General features: G+C 41.5%; 1 non-coding gene across 1 annotated transcript; it reads right to left on the bottom strand.

The window, feature by feature from the left end:
- Positions 1-2,659: 2,659 nt before the first annotated feature.
- Positions 2,660-2,843, bottom strand: LOC125158058 (U2 spliceosomal RNA). The gene has a single exon (XR_007149174.1). It is a non-coding gene; the product is annotated as a U2 spliceosomal RNA (small nuclear RNA).
- Positions 2,844-16,205: the final 13,362 nt, after the last annotated feature.

The raw sequence follows: 16,205 nt of genomic DNA, 5'->3' as shown, positions 1-16,205 counted from the left end.
CACTTTCCTTTGAGCAAAGCTATTACTGAGGTGTAGGTGGTTTGGGCTGAAAGAGAGGATGGATTTTCTCAGTTCTGTAGTGTGGCAGAACAATCCATCATTAAGTACACAGATGGCCCAAGGGAAACAACTCAAAGATTAGCCCAAAGAGGTATTCCTTGATTTTTTTCTCTGTGTTGTTTTTCTTTTCTTTCATTTTAATGGAGACAAAATTATTGCTAATGGGAGATATACCTTTTTCCACATGAGCACATGGGGCACTGAAAACCAACTTTGCTGAACCAAGTAGAGAGATATAAAAGCCTCTAGCAGGAGGAAGTTATAACAAAGAACATTCTGTTTATTCAACAATTTAACCTTAAAGCTCATTGTTGATTAGCCCTAAATAATGATACACTTTCTGGTATACTTCCACTTATGTAGGATTCAGAGAAATTGAACAGGGCTTACTGTACTGTGTATTCAGTTGCTAAACAAGTCTTGAATACCTAGGGAACTACTTGAAGTAGCAAGGGACTAATCTTACTCTGGACCTGGGTTTATGTCTATGCTAGGAAGACCAAGGGCCAGGGCTGTTTGGGTGAATTCCTATTCTGAAAAACGCCTTAAAGTCTCTGTTTTACTGATTGGGGCTCAATAATCTTATTTCTATTTAAAGGACACTGCATTCTATTTTTCAAAAGTGATTCCCTCTGAAACATCTATTATTTATATTAAACAATGCAATGTATATGTTGGATTGGTTTATAGAAACCCAGACTGTAGTTTTGTAACATGTAATATTTTGCTTCCTTATAACTGTTCTTCATGCAGCAAGCAATCAAACAGAAACATTATTAGTGAACTTGACTTGCATTTTGGAATGGGGGAAAGAACCTACTTATCCATCTTACCAACTGGTTTTGGAATCACAAATGTGGATCTGTAATTCCCAATTACACACTATTTTCCCTAAAGGGATATCTTATAATTGTGTGATCGATATGGCCAGAGAAATGTTTACGAATTTGCTGATAAGAAAACAGGTATGGGCTGGTTAAGCAATGTTCCCAGGTATAGTGGGTTGCATAGTTCCCTCCCTCAAATTAATTTCCACCTAAGACCTGTGAATATGATCTTGTTTGGAAATAGGTTCTTTTCAAATGTAATCAAGTTAATATGAAGTCATACTGGATTAGGGTGTGCCTTAAATATAGTGACTGGTGTCCTTTTAAGGAAAGGAAGGTGATTCTAGTCAAGATGGCGGCGTAGGAGGACGCTGGGCTCACCGCACGTCCTGCTGATCACTTAGATTCCACCTACACCTGCCTAAATAACCCAGAAAACCACCAGAGGATTAGCAGAACAGAGTCGCTTGAGCCAAGCGCAGACAAGAGGCCCACGGAAGAGGGTAGGAAGGGCAGCGAGGTGGTGTGCGCTCCACGGACTGGTGGGAGGGAGCCGGGGCGGAGGGGTAGCTCGCCGGCCAAGCAGAGCCCCCGAGTCTGGCTTGCAAAAGTGGAGGGGCAGGGCGGACTGTGTTCCGACAGCAAGCGCGACTTAGCGTCTGGGAGGACATAAGTCAGCAGCTCTGCTCGGAAAGTGGAAGGCTGGAGGACAAAGGGAGGGAGAGCTGCTGAGCCCCCGGACGACAGAGCTCAGTTTGGCGGAGAACAAAGGCGCTCGCCAGCGCCATCTCCCCCCGCCCATTCCCCAGCCAAAATCCCAAAGCAAACCGGTTCCAGCCAGGGAACTTGCTCCCTCCCCGCAAACACCCAACTCTGTGCTTCTGTGGAGCCAAACCTCCGGCAGCAGATCTGACTCCCTCCCGCTGCCACAGGACCCTCCTGAAGTGGATCACCTAAGGAGAAGCGAGCTAAGTCTGCCCCTCCTGCCCCCGTGCACCTTGCCTTCCCACCCCGGCTAATACGCCAGATCCCCAGCATCACAAGCCTGGCAGGGTGCAAGTAGCCCAGACGGGCCACGCCACCCCACAGTGAATCCCGCCCCTAGGAGAGGGGAAGAGAAGGCACACACCAGTCTGACTGTGGCCCCAGCGGTGGGCTGGGGGCAGACATCAGGTCGGACTGCGGCCCCACCCACCAACTCCAGTTATACACCACAGCACAGGGGAAGTGCCCTGCAGGTCATCACCACGCTAGGGACTATCCAAAATGACCAAGCGGAAGAATTCCCCTCAGAAGAATCTCCAGGAAATAACAACAGCTAATGAGCTGATCAAAAAGGACTTAAATAATATAAAAGAGGGTGAATTTAGAATAATAGTCATAAAATTAATCGCTGGGCTTGAAAACAGTACAGAGGACAGCAGAGAATCTCTTGCTACAGAGATCAAGGGACTAAGGAACAGTCATGAGGAGCTGAAAAACGCTTTAAATGAAATGCAAAATAAAATGAAAACGACAACGGCTCGGATTGAAGAGGCAGAGGAGAGAATAGGTGAACTAGAAGATAAAGTTATGGAAAAAGAGGAAGCTGAGAGAAAGAGAGATAAAAAAATCCAGGAGTATGAGGGGAAAATTAGAGAACTAAGTGATACACTAAAAAGAAATAATATACGCATAATTGGTATCCCAGAGGAGGAAGAGAGAGGGAAAGGTGCTGAAAGGGTACTTGAAGAAATAATAGCTGAGAACTTCCCTGAACTGGGGAAGGAAAAAGGCATTGAAATCCAAGAGGCACAGAGAACTCCCTTCAGACGTAACTTGATCGATCTTCTGCACGACATATCATAGTGAAACTGGCAAAATACAAGGATAAAGAGAAAATTCTGAAAGGAGCAAGGGGTAAACGTGCCCTCACATATACTACACTTGATCTTAGCCAAAAGGCCGAGAAGCGATAAACGTGCCCTCACATATAAAGGGAGACTGATAAGACTCGTGACTGATCTCTCTTTTGAAACGTGGCAGGCCAGAAAGAATTGGCACGAGATTTTCAGGGTGCTAGACAGAAAAAATATCCAGCTGAGAATCCTTTATCCAGCAAGTCTGTCATTTAGAATAGAAGGAGAAATAAAGGTCTTCCCAAACAAACAAAAACTGAAGGAATTTGTCACCACTAAACCAGCCCTACAGAGATCCTAAGGGGGACCCTGTGAGACAAAGTACCAGAGGCATCACTACAAGCATAAAACATACAGACATCACAATGACTCTAAACCCGTATCTTTCTATAATAAAACTGAATGTAAATGGATTAAATGCGCCAACCAAAGGACTTAGGGTATCAGAATGGATAAAAAAACAAGACCCATCTATTTGCTGTCTACAAGAGACTCATTTTAGACCTGAGGACACCTTTAGATTGAGAGTGAGGAGATGGAGAACTATTTATCATGCGACTGGAAGCCAAAAGAAAGCTGGAGTAGCCATACTTATATCAGACAAACTAGACTTTAAATTAAAGGCTGTAACAAGAGATGAAGAAGGACATTATATAATAGTTACAGGGTCTATCCATCAGGAAGAGCTAACAATTATAAATGTCTATGCGCCGAATACCGGAGCCCCCAAATATATAAAACAATTACTCATAAACATAAGCAACCTTATTGATAAGAATGTGGTAATTGCAGGGGACTTTAACACCCCACTTACAGAAATGGATAGATCATCTAGACACACGGTCAATAAAGAAACAAGGGCCCTGAATGAGACTTTGGATCAGATGGACTTGACAGATATATTTAGAACTCTGCATCCCAAAGCAACACAATATACTTTCTTCTCGAGTGCACATGGAACATTCTCCAAGATAAATCATATACTGGGTCACAAAACAGCCCTTCATAAGTTTGCAAGAATTGAAATTATACCATGCTTACTTTCAGACCACAATGCTATGAAGCTTGAAATCAACCACAGAAAAAAGTCTGGAAAACCTCCAAAAGCATGGAGGTTAAAGAACACCCTACTAAACAATGAGTGGGTCAACCACGCAATTAGAGAAGAAATTAAAAAATATACGGAAACAAATGAAAATGAAAATACAACAATCCAAACGCTTTGGGACGCAGCGAAGGCAGTCCTGAGAGGAAAATACATTGCAATCCAGGCCTATCTCAAGAAACAAGAAAAACCCCAAATACAAAATCTAACAGCACACCTAAAGGAAATAGAAGCAGAACATCAAAGGCAGCCTAAACCCAGCAGAAGAAGAGAAATAATAAAGATCAGAGCAGAAATAAACAATATAGAATCTAAAAAAACTGTAGAGCAGATCAACGAAACCAAGAGTTGGTTTTTTGAAAAAATAAACAAAATTGACAAACCTCTAGCCAGGCTTCTCAAAAAGAAAAGGGAGATGACCCAAATAGATAAAATCATGAATGAAAATGGAATTATTACAACCAATCCCTCAGAGATACAAACAATTATCAGGGAATACTATGAAAAATTACATGCCAACAAATTGGACAACCTGGAAGAAATGGACAAATTCCTGAACACCCACACTCTTCCAAAACTCAATCAGGAGGAAATAGAAAGCTTGAACAGACCCATAACCAGCGAAGAAATTGAATCGGTTATCAAAAATCTCCCAATAAATAAGAGTCCAGGACCAGATGGCTTCCCAGGGGAGTTCTACCAGACGTTTAAAGCAGAGATAATACCTATCCTTCTCAAGCTCTTCCAAGAAATAGAAAGGGAAGGAAAACTTCCAGACTCATTCTATGAAGCCAGTATTACTTTGATTCCTAAACCAGACAGAGACCCAGTCAAAAAAGAGAACTACAGGCGATATCCCTGATGAATATGGATGCAAAAATTCTCAATAAGATATTAGCAAATCGAATTCAACGGCATATAAAAAGAATTATTCACCATGATCAAGTGGGATTCATTCCTGGGATGCAGGGCTGGTTCAACATTCGCAAATCAATCAATGTGATACATCACATCAACAAAAAAAAGATAAGAACCATATGATCCTGTCAATCGATGCAGAAAAGGCCTTTGACAAAATCCAGCACCCTTTCTTTTTTTTTTTAAAATTTTTTTTTTCAACATTTATTTATTTTTGGGACAGAGAGAGACAGAGCATGAACGGGGGAGGGGCAGAGAGAGAGGGAGACACAGAATCGGAAACAGGCTCCAGGCTCCGAGCCATCAGCCCAGAGCCTGACGCGGGGCTCGAACTCACGGGCTGCGAGATCGTGACCTGCCAGCACCCTTTCTTAATAAAAACCCTTGAGAAAGTCGGGATAGAAGGAACATACTTAAAGATCATAAAAGCCATTTATGAAAAGCCCACAGCTAACATCATCCTCAACGGGGAAAAACTGAGAGCTTTTTCCCTGAGATCAGGAACACGACAGGGATGCCCACTCTCACCGCTGTTGTTTAACATAGTGCTGGAAGTTCTAGCATCAGCAATCAGACAACAAAAGGAAATCAAAGGCATCAAAATTGGCAAAGATGAAGTCAAGCTTTCGCTTTTTGCAGATGACATGATATTATACATGGAAAATCCGATAGACTCCACCAAAAGTCTGCTAGAACTGATACAGGAATTCAGCAAAGTTGCAGGATACAAAATCAATAGACAGAAATCAGTTGCATTCTTATACACTAACAATGAAGCAACAGAAAGACAAATAAAGAAACTGATCCCATTCACAATTGCACCAAGAAGCATAAAACACCTAGGAATAAATCTAACCAAAGATGTAAAGGATCTGTATGCTGAAAACTATAGAAAGCTTATGAAGGAAATTGAAGAAGATTTAAAGAAATGGAAAGACATTCCCTGCTCATGGATTGGAAAAATAAATATTGTCAAAATGTCAATACTACCCAAAGCTATCTACACATTCAATGCAATCCCAATCAAAATTGCACCAGCATTCTTCTCGAAACTAGAACAAGCAATCCTAAAATTCATATGGAACCACAAAAGGGCCCGAATAGCCAAAGGAATTTTGAAGAAGAAGACCAAAGCAGGAGGCATCACAATCCCAGACTTTAGCCTCTACTACAAAGCTGTCATCATCAAGACAGCATGGTTTTGGCACAAAAACAGACACATAGACCAATGGAATAGAATAGAAACCCCAGAACTAAACCCACAAACGTATGGCCAACTCATCTTTGACAAAGCAGGAAAGAACATCCAATGGAAAAAAGACAGCCTCTTTAACAAATGGTGCTGGGAGAACTGGACAGCAACATGCAGAAGGTTGAAACTAGACCACTTTCTCACACCATTCACAAAAATAAACTCAAAATGGATAAAGGACCTAAATGTGAGACAGGAAACCATCAAAACCTTAGAGGAGAAAGCAGGAAAAGACCTCTCTGACCTCAGCTGTAGCAATCTCTTACTCGACACATCCCCAAAGGCAAGGGAATTAAAAGCAAAAATGAATTAGTGGGACCTTATGAAGATCAAAAGCTTCTGCACAGCAAAGGAAACAACCAACAAAACTAAAAGGCAACCAACGGAATGGGAAAAGATATTCGCAAATGACATATCGGACAAAGGGCTAGTATCCAAAATCTATAAAGAGCTCACCAAAGTCCACACCCGAAAAACAAATAACCCAGTGAAGAAATGGGCAGAAAACATGAATAGACACTTCTCTAAAGAAGACATCCGGATGGCCAACAGGCACATGAAAAGATGTTCAGCGTCGCTCCTTATCAGGGAAATACAAATCAAAACCACACTCAGGTATCACCTCACGCCAGTCAGAGTGGCCAAAATGAACAAATCAGGAGACTCTAGATGCTGGAGAGGATGTGGAGAAACGGGAACCCTCTTGCACTGTTGGTGGGAATGCAAATTGGTGCAGCCGCTCTGGAAAGCAGTGTGGAGGTTCCTCAGAAAATTAAAAATAGACCTACCCTATGACCCAGCAATAGCACTGCTAGGAATTTATCCAAGGGATACAGGAGTACTGATGCATAGGGCCACTTGTACCCCAATGTTCATAGCAGCACTCTCAACAATAGCCAAATTATGGAAAGAGCCTAAATGTCCATCAACTGATGAATGGATAAAGAAATTGTGGTTTATATACACAATGGAATATTACGTGGCAATGAGAAAGAATGAAATATGGCCTTTTGTAGCAACGTGGATGGAACTGGAGAGTGTGATGCTAAGTGAAATAAGCCATACAGAGAAAGACAGATACCATATGGTTTCACTCTTATGTGGATCCTGAGAAACTTAACAGGAACCCATGGGGGAGGGGAAGGAAAAAAAAAGAGGTTAGAGTGGGAGAGAGCCAAAGCATAAGAGACTGTTAAAAACTGAGAACAAACTGAGGGTTGATGGGGGGTGGGAGGGAGGAGAGGGTGGGTGATGGGTATTGAGGAGGGCACCTTTTGGGATGAGCACTGGGTGTTGTATGGAAACCAATTTGTCAATACATTTCATATATAAAAAAAGAAAAAATATTATTAAAATATTCATACTACTTAAAAAAAATAAGTAAAGATTAGAAATTAAAAAAAAAAAAAAAGGAAAGGAAGGTTTGGAGACAAAGGCATAGAGACCATAGGGTAGAAGATGATGTGATGGCAGGTAAAGTTTGCAGTGATGCAGCCAGAAGTCAAAGAACTCAAACGATTGCCAGCAACCACCAGAAGACAGAAGAGAAGCATGGAAGAGATTCTTCCACAGATCCTTCGGAGACAGCATGGCACTGCAGACTCCTTGATTTCAGACTTCTACGCTCCTAAACTATGAAAGAATAAATTACTGTTGTTTTTAGTTCCCAGTTTGTGGTAATTTATTAAGGCAACCCTATGAAACTAATACATCAGAGTTGCATAGGTAGTAAATAGTATGTTCCTAGGGTGCCTGGATGGCTCAGTTGGCTAAAAAGCTGACTTTGGCTCAGGTCATGATCTCTCAGTTCGAGAGTTTGAGCTCCACATTGGGCTCTGTGCTGACAGCTTAGAACCTGGACCCTGCTTTGGATTCTGGGTCTCCCTCTCCCTCTCTCCCTCCCCTGCTTGTGGTCTGTCTGTCTCTCTCTCAAAAATAAATAAATATTGGAGGAGCCATGATGGCGGGACAGCATGGAAGCTTTTTGTGTGTCTCCCATCCATGAAATACAGTCAGACCAACACTAAACCATCCTACACACCTAGAAAACTGATTGGAAGATTAACACAACAATCTGCACAACCTGAACCACAGAATTCAGCAGGTACACGACAGGAAGAGCTGAACTTGGGGAGAAAGAAGTCCCGAAAGGTAGGGAACCCCTTTTGTGGGCGGAGAGAGGACAGAGACTGGGGGGGGAGCATATGGGAAAAGCACCCCTCCCCAAAAGCAGCTGGAGAGAAAGTGGAAAATTGGAAACAGCCACAGGGACTAAACTAAAAAGGAAGAAAGGAGAAAAGAGAGAGTTTAAATTCCATTAAGACTGTAAACAAAGGGAGTGCAAAGGCTGCAACTCCACAGTTCGATACCTGGCGGTGCTCTGGTGGGAAAGGTGAATCCCCAGGAATGGAGTGGGGTCCGGGAGGTTCTCAGACTACACGGGGAAAAGCAGTTCCACTGCTGGAAGGACATTTGGTAGAGACTGTTGAAGCCACCTGGTCCCACCAGACCCCGGAAGGCAGCCACATTCGCTGGCGCTGGGGCAAGGTTTTTGAGGGTGAAGCCTGGTGCCAGATATGTGTTGCGATTTTCCATGGTCCCTGAAACGCTGAGGCTACACTGCCTCACTATCTTTTTTGGGATGGGCTGACACCTGGCCACAGTCTTGGGGCACCAGCAACAGTAGGGTACAGAGGGCGTTCCTGGGTGCAGCTGACATTTGGCCATTGCTCATTCGGCCATTGCTCAGTGAGACCCTCCTGCAGAGGGGCAGAGCAGGTCAAAGCCACAGTCCTTCTGAAGTAAGGGGCCAGGGAAAACAGCCTCATCTGAGAAAAAACTTGGGAGAGAGGTACGGCCTGGGTCATGGAGAGTGCAAAAGCAGGGAGTGGACAAGAGCTGAAGATGGAGGACTGGTGCGCAAATCCTGATCTGGGAGAACAGACTGGGTGGCTGGGTGGCGCCATTTTTCACTGCTCCTGCGCATGCGCACCAAAGAGCACCGCAACAATCCACCCCAGTAGGCTAGCAGTGCCATCTAGTGGAGAGCGGAGCTGTTACACTGAGTCCTGCCCAACTGGGCCAACTTCACTCTTCAAGAACACAAACCTCACTGCCGGCTTAATTTATGGACTACAAAGAGCTACATGGACTGACCTCTAGAGGAAAATGAAGCAATTTCCATCCTACTTCAATCTGTTAACAGGTTCATCTATTCAATTTTTTTCTCTCTCTTTTTCCTTTTTCTCTTTTATAATTCTTTACTTTTTCTTGAATACAGAAAGACAAAAAACTCATTTTTATTTTCAATTTTTATTAAAAATATCTGTATTTAATTTTTATTACTATATTTTTTAACTTTGTGTAAATTTTTTCAAATTCTACTTTATTCCATCATTTTATTTTAGTCTACTTCAGTGTTTTCACCTTTTCAAATTTTCAAACAATTTCCTTTCTTTCTTTTTCTTTTTTTTCTCTTTTTCATTTCTTTTCTTTTTCTTGAATGCAGAAAGACAAACACTTCATTTTTACTTTAACTTTCTTTTAAAAATATTTTTATTTAATTTTTATTACTATCTTTTTTGCTTTTATGTAAATTTTTTCAAATTCTATCTACTCCCATCATTTTATTTCAATCTACTACAGTGTATTCACTTTTTCAAACTTTCAAACGATTTCTTCTTTTTTATCTTCTTCATTTTTTCTTTTTTCCTTAAATATAGAAAATGAAAAAAATTCATGTTTCTTTTTAACTTTTATTAAAAATATTTTTCTATAATTCCTTTTTACTACTACATTCTCTACTTTTGTGTATTTTAGTCTACTTTAGTGTATTCATTTTTTCAAATTCTCAAACGATTTCCTTTTTTTCTCTCCCCCCCTTTTTTTTTGTTTGTTAGTTTCTCTAAGCTATCAAACCACTTTCTACACCCAGACTAAAACACACCTAGGATCTAGCATCATCTATTCGATTTTTCTGTGTGTGTTTTTAATTTTTAAATTTTAATTGTAATATATTTTTTAATTTTAATTTTTTTAATTTCAACTTTTCTACCTCATTAATTCCTTTCCTCCCTTCAAAATGACAAAACAAAGGAATTCACCCCAAAAGAAAGACCAGAAAGAAATGACAGCCAGGTATTTAACCAACACAGACACAAGCAATATGTCTGAACCAGAATTTAGAATCACGATAATATGAATACTAGCTGGAGTTGAAAATAGATTAAAATCCCTTTCTTCAGAGATAAAAGAAGGAAAAAATAGCCAGAATGAAATAAAAAATGCTATAACTGAGCTGCAATCATGGATGGATGCAGCGGCGGCAAAGATGGACAAGGCAGAACAGAGAATCAGTGATATACAGGACAAACTTATAGAGAATAATGAAGCAGAAAAAAAGAGGGAGATTAAGGCAAAAGAGCATGATTTAAGAATTAGATAAATCAGTGACTCACTAAAAAGGAACAACATCAGAATCATAGTGGTCCCAGAGGAGGAAGAGAGAGAAATAGGGGTAGAAGGGTTATGTGAGCAAATCATAGTGGAAAACTTTCGTAACCTGGGGAAAGACACAGGCATCGAAATCCAGGAAGCACAGAGGACTCCCATTATTTTCAACAAAAACCGACCATCAGCAAGGCATATCATAGTTAAATTCAGAAAATACTCAGGCAAGGAGAGAATCATGAAAGCAGCAAGGGAAAAAAAAGTCCCTAACCTACAAGGGAAGACAGATCAGGTTTGCAGCAGACCTATCCACAGAACCTTGGAAGGCCAGAAAGGAGTGGCAGGATATATTCAGTGTGATGAATCAGAAAAATATGCAGCCAAGAATTCTTTATCCAGCAAGGCTGTCATTCAAAATAGAAGGAGACATAAAAAGTTTCCCAGACAAACAAAACTTAAAGGAGTTTGTGACCCCTAAACCAGCCCTGCAAAAAATTTTAAGGGGGACTCTCTCTCTGAGGGGAGAAAAGATGAATATATATATATAATAAAAATATAATAACAAATAATATAATAATAAATATATATAACCAGTAAGGAAATAATATAATGATAAATATATATAACCACTAAGGAAGTCGAATTACTAATCAAAAATCTGCCAAAAAGTGAGTCCAGGGCCAGATGGCTTTCCAGGGGAATTCCACCAAACATTTAAGGCAGAGTTAACACCTATTCTCTTGAAACTGTTCCAAAATATAGAAATGGAAGGAAAACTTCCAAACTCTTTCTATGAAGCCAGAATTACCTTGAGTGCAAAACCAGAAAAAGTCCCCCTAAAAAGGAGAACAATAGACCAATTTCCTGATGAACATGGAAGCAAAAATCTTCAAGACATTAGTCAACCGGATCCAACACTACATTAAAAAATTATTCACCACGACCAAGTGGGATTTATACCTGGGATGCAGGACTGGTTCAATACCCGCAAAACAACGTGATTCATCACATCAATAAAAGAAAGGGCAAGAACCATATGATCCTCTCAATAGATGCAGAGAAAGCATTTGACAAAAAGCATCCTTTCTTAATAAAAACCCTCAAGAAAGTAGGGATAGAAGGATCATACCTCGAGATGATAAAGGCCATATATGAGTGACCCAATGCTAATATCATCCTCAATGGGAAAAAACCCGAGAGTTTTTCCCCTAAGGTCAGGAACAAGACAGGGATTTCCACTCTCACCACTGTTATTCAACATAGTATTGGAAGTATTAGCCTCTGCAATCAGACAACACAAAGAAATAAAAGACATCCAAATCAGCCAGGAGGAGGTCAAACTTTCACACATTGCAGATGACATGATACTCTATATGGAAAACCCAAAAGATTCCATCAAAAATTGCTACAACTGATTCATGAATTCAGCAAAGTTGCAGGATATAAAATCAATGCACAGAAATTGGTTGCATTCCTATACACCAACAATGAAGCAACAGAAAGAGAAATCAAGGAATCGATCCCATTTTCAGCTGCACCAAAAACCATAAAATACCTAGGAATAAATCTCACCAAAGAGGTGAAAAATCTATACACTGAAAACTATAGAAAGCTTATGAAAGAAATTGAAGAAGACACAAATAAACGGAAAAAGATTCCATGCTCCTGGATAGGAAGAACAAATATTGTTAAAATGCCAATACCTACCAAAGCAAACTACATATTCAATGCAATACCAGCATTCTTCACAGAGCTAGAGCAAAGATTCCTAAAATTTGTATGGAACCATAAAAGACCCGAATAGCCAAAGCAATCTTGAAAAAGAAAACCAGGGGCACCTGGGTGGCTCAGTCAGTTGAGCGTCCGACTTCAGCTCAGGTCACGATCTCACGGTTCATGAGTTTGAGCCCTGCATCAGGCTCTGGGCTGATGGCTCAGAGCCTGGAGCCTGCTTCCGATTCTGTGTCTCCCTCTCTCTCTGCCCCTCCCCCTCTGTCTCTCTCTGTCTCAAAAATAAATAAACATTAAAAAAAATTAAAAAAAAAAAAGAAAAAGAAAACCAAAGCAGGAGGCATCACAATCCCAGATTTCAAGCTATACTACAAAGCTATAATCATCAAGACAGTATAGTACTGGCACAAGAACAGACACTCAGATCAATAGAACAGAATAGAGGACCCAGAAATGGACCCACAAACATATGACCAACTAATCTTTGACAAAGCAGGAAATAATATCCAATGGAATAAAGACAGTCTCTTCAGCACGTGGTGCTGGGAAAACTGGACAGCGACATGCAGAAGAATGAACCTGGACCACTTTCTTACACCATACACAAAAATAAACTCAAAGTGGATGAAAGACCTCAATGTAAGACAGGAATCCATCAAAATCCTCGAAGAGAAAGCAGGCAAAAACCTCTTTGACCTTGTCTGCAGCAACTTCTTACTCAACACATCTCTGGAGGCAAGGGAAACAAAAGCAAAAATGAACTATTGGGACCGCATCAAAATAAAATCTTCTGCACAGCGAAGGAAACCATCAGCAAAACTAAAAGGCAACCAACAGAATGGGAGAAGATATTTGCAAATGACATATCAGATAAAGGGTTAGTATCCAAAATCTACAAAGAACTTATCAAACTCCACACCCAAAAAACAAATAATCCAGTGAAGAAATGGGCAAAAGACATGAATAGACACTTCTCCAAGGAAGACATCCAGATGGCCAACTGACACATGAAAAAGTGCTCAACATCACTCACCATCAGGGAAATACAAACCAAAACCACAATGAGATACCACCTGACACCTGTCAGAATGGCTAACATTAACAACTCAGGCAATAACAGATGTTGGCAAGGATGCAGAGAAAGAGGATCTCTTTGGCATTGTTGGTGGGAATGCAAGCTGGTGCAGCCACTCTGGAAAACAGTATGGAGGTTTCTCAAAAAACTACAAATAGAACTACCCTACGACCCAAAAATTGCACTACTAGGCATTTATCCAAGCGATACAGGTGTGCTGTTTCAAAGGGACACATACATCCCAATGTTTATAGCAGCACCATCAACAATAGCCAAAGTATGGAAAGAGCCCAAATGTCCATTGACTGATGAATGGATAAAGAATATGTGGTATATATACACAATGGAGTATTACTCGGCAATAAAAAAGAATGAAATCTTGCCATTAGCAACTATGTGGATGGAACTGGAGGGTATTATGCTAAGTGAAATTAGTCAGTCAGAGAAAGACAAAAATCATATGACTTCACTCATATGAGGACTTTAAGAGACAAAACAGATGAACATATGGGAAGGGAAACAAAAATAATATAAAAACAGGGAGGGAGACAAAACAAAAAAGACTCATAAATATGGAGAACAAACTGAGGGTTGCTGGAGGGGTTGTGAAGGGTGGTTGGGCTAAATGGGTTCGGGGCATTAAGGAATCTACTCCTGAAATTATTGCTTCACTATATACTAACTAATTTCAATGTAAATTTAAAAAAATAAAAAATAAAGTTAAATTATATATATATATAATATATATATATTATATATGTATATATAATATATATATAATATATGTATATATAATATATATATATTATATATGTATATATAATATATATATATATTTTATATATACATATATATAATATATATATATATATATATATATATGTAGTTGGTTCCTGGATGGGGTTTGGCTTTTCTGAATGCCAGTGGGGGGGTTGCGGCAAGATGGCGGCTTAGGAGGACGCTGGGCTCACTGCACGTCCTGCTGATCACTTAGATTCCATCTACACCTGCCTAAATAACCCAGAAAACCGCCAGAGGATTAGCAGAACGGAGTCGCCGGAGCCAAACGCAGACGAGAGGCCCACGGAAGAGGGTAGGAAGGGCGGCGAGGCGGTGCGCGCTCCACGGACTGGCGGGAGGGAGCCGGGGCGGAGGGGCGGCTCGCCGGCCAAGCAGAGCCCCCGAGTCTGGCTTGCAAAAGCGGAGGGGCCTGACGGAGTGTGTTCCCACAACAAGCGCGACTTAGCATCTGGGAGGTCATAAGTTAACAGCTCTGCTCGGAAAGCGGGAAGGCTGGAGGACAAAGGGAGGGAGAGCTGCTGAGCCCCCTGACAACAGAGCTCAGTTTGGTGGGGAACAAAGGCGCTCGCCAGCGCCATCTCCCCCGCCCATCCCCCAGCCAAAATCCCAAAGGGAACTGGTTCCTGCCAGGGAACTTGCTCGCTCCGCGCAAACACCCAACTCTGCGCTTCGGCAGAGCCAAACCTCCGGCAGCGGATCTGACTCCCTTCCGCTGCCACAGGGCCCCTCCTGAAGTGGATCACCTAAGGAGAAGCGATCTAAGCCTGCCCCTCCTGCCCCCGAGCACCTTGCCTACCCACCCCAGCTAATACGCCAGATCCCCAGCATCACAAGCCTGGCAGGGTGCAAGTAGCCCAGACGAGCCACACCACCCCACAGTGAATCCCGCCCCTAGGAGAGGGGAAGAGAAGGCACACACCAGTCTGACTGTGGCCCCAGCGGTGGGCTGGGGGCAGACATCAGGTCTGACTGCGGCCCCGCCCACCAACTCCAGTTATACACCACAGCACAGGGGAAGTGCCCTGCAGGTCCTCACCACACCAGGGACTATCCAAAATGACCAAGCGGAAGAATTCCCCTCAGAAGGATCTCCAGGAAATAACAACAGCTAATGAGCTGATCAAAAAGGACTTAAATAACATAACAGAAAGTGAATTTAGAATAATAGTCATAAAATTAATCGCTGGGCTTGAAAACAGTATAGAGGACAGCAGAGAATCTCTTGCTACAGAGATCAAGGGACTAAGGAACAGTCACAAGGAGCTGAAAAACGCTTTAAACGAAATGCATAACAAAATGGAAACCACCACAGCTCGGCTTGAAGAGGCAGAGGAGAGAATAGGTGAACTAGAAGATAAAGTTATGGAAAAAGAGGAAGCTGAGAAAAAGAGAGATAAAAAAATCCAGGAGTATGAGGGGAAAATTAGAGAATTAAGTGATACACTAAAAAGAAATAATATACGCATAATTGGTATCCCAGAGGAGGAAGAGAGAGGGAAAGGTGCTGAAGGGGTACTTGAAGAAATCATAGCTGAGAACTTCCCTGAACTGGGGAAGGAAAAAGGCATTGAAATCCAAGAGGCCCAGAGAACTCCCTTCAGACGTAACTTGAATCGATCTTCTGCACGACATATCATAGTGAAACTGGCAAAATACAAGGATAAAGAGAAAATTCTGAAAGCAGCAAGGGGTAAACGTGCCCTCACATATAAAGGGAGACCTATTAGACTCGTGACTGATCTCTCTTTTGAAACTTGGCAGGCCAGAAAGAATTGGCACGAGATTTTCAGGGTGCTAGACAGAAAAAATATCCAGCTGAGAATCCTTTATCCAGCAAGTCTGTCATTTAGAATAGAAGGAGAGATAAAGGTCTTCCCAAACAAACAAAAACTGAAGGAATTTGTCACCACTAAACCAGCCCTACAAGAGATCCTAAGGGGGACCCTGTGAGACAAAGTCCCAGAGACATCACTATAAGCATAAAACATACAGACATCACAATGACTCTAAACCTGTATCTTTCTATAATAACACTGAATGTAAATGGACTAAATGCGCCAACCAAAAGACATAGGGTATCAGAATGGAT

This window comes from Prionailurus viverrinus, chromosome X (assembly GCF_022837055.1).
Source record: "Prionailurus viverrinus isolate Anna chromosome X, UM_Priviv_1.0, whole genome shotgun sequence".
Classification (NCBI taxonomy): Eukaryota; Metazoa; Chordata; class Mammalia; order Carnivora; family Felidae; genus Prionailurus; species Prionailurus viverrinus.
Note: the sequence above shows the minus strand (reverse complement) of the source record. Positions and strands in the feature narration are given on the sequence as shown.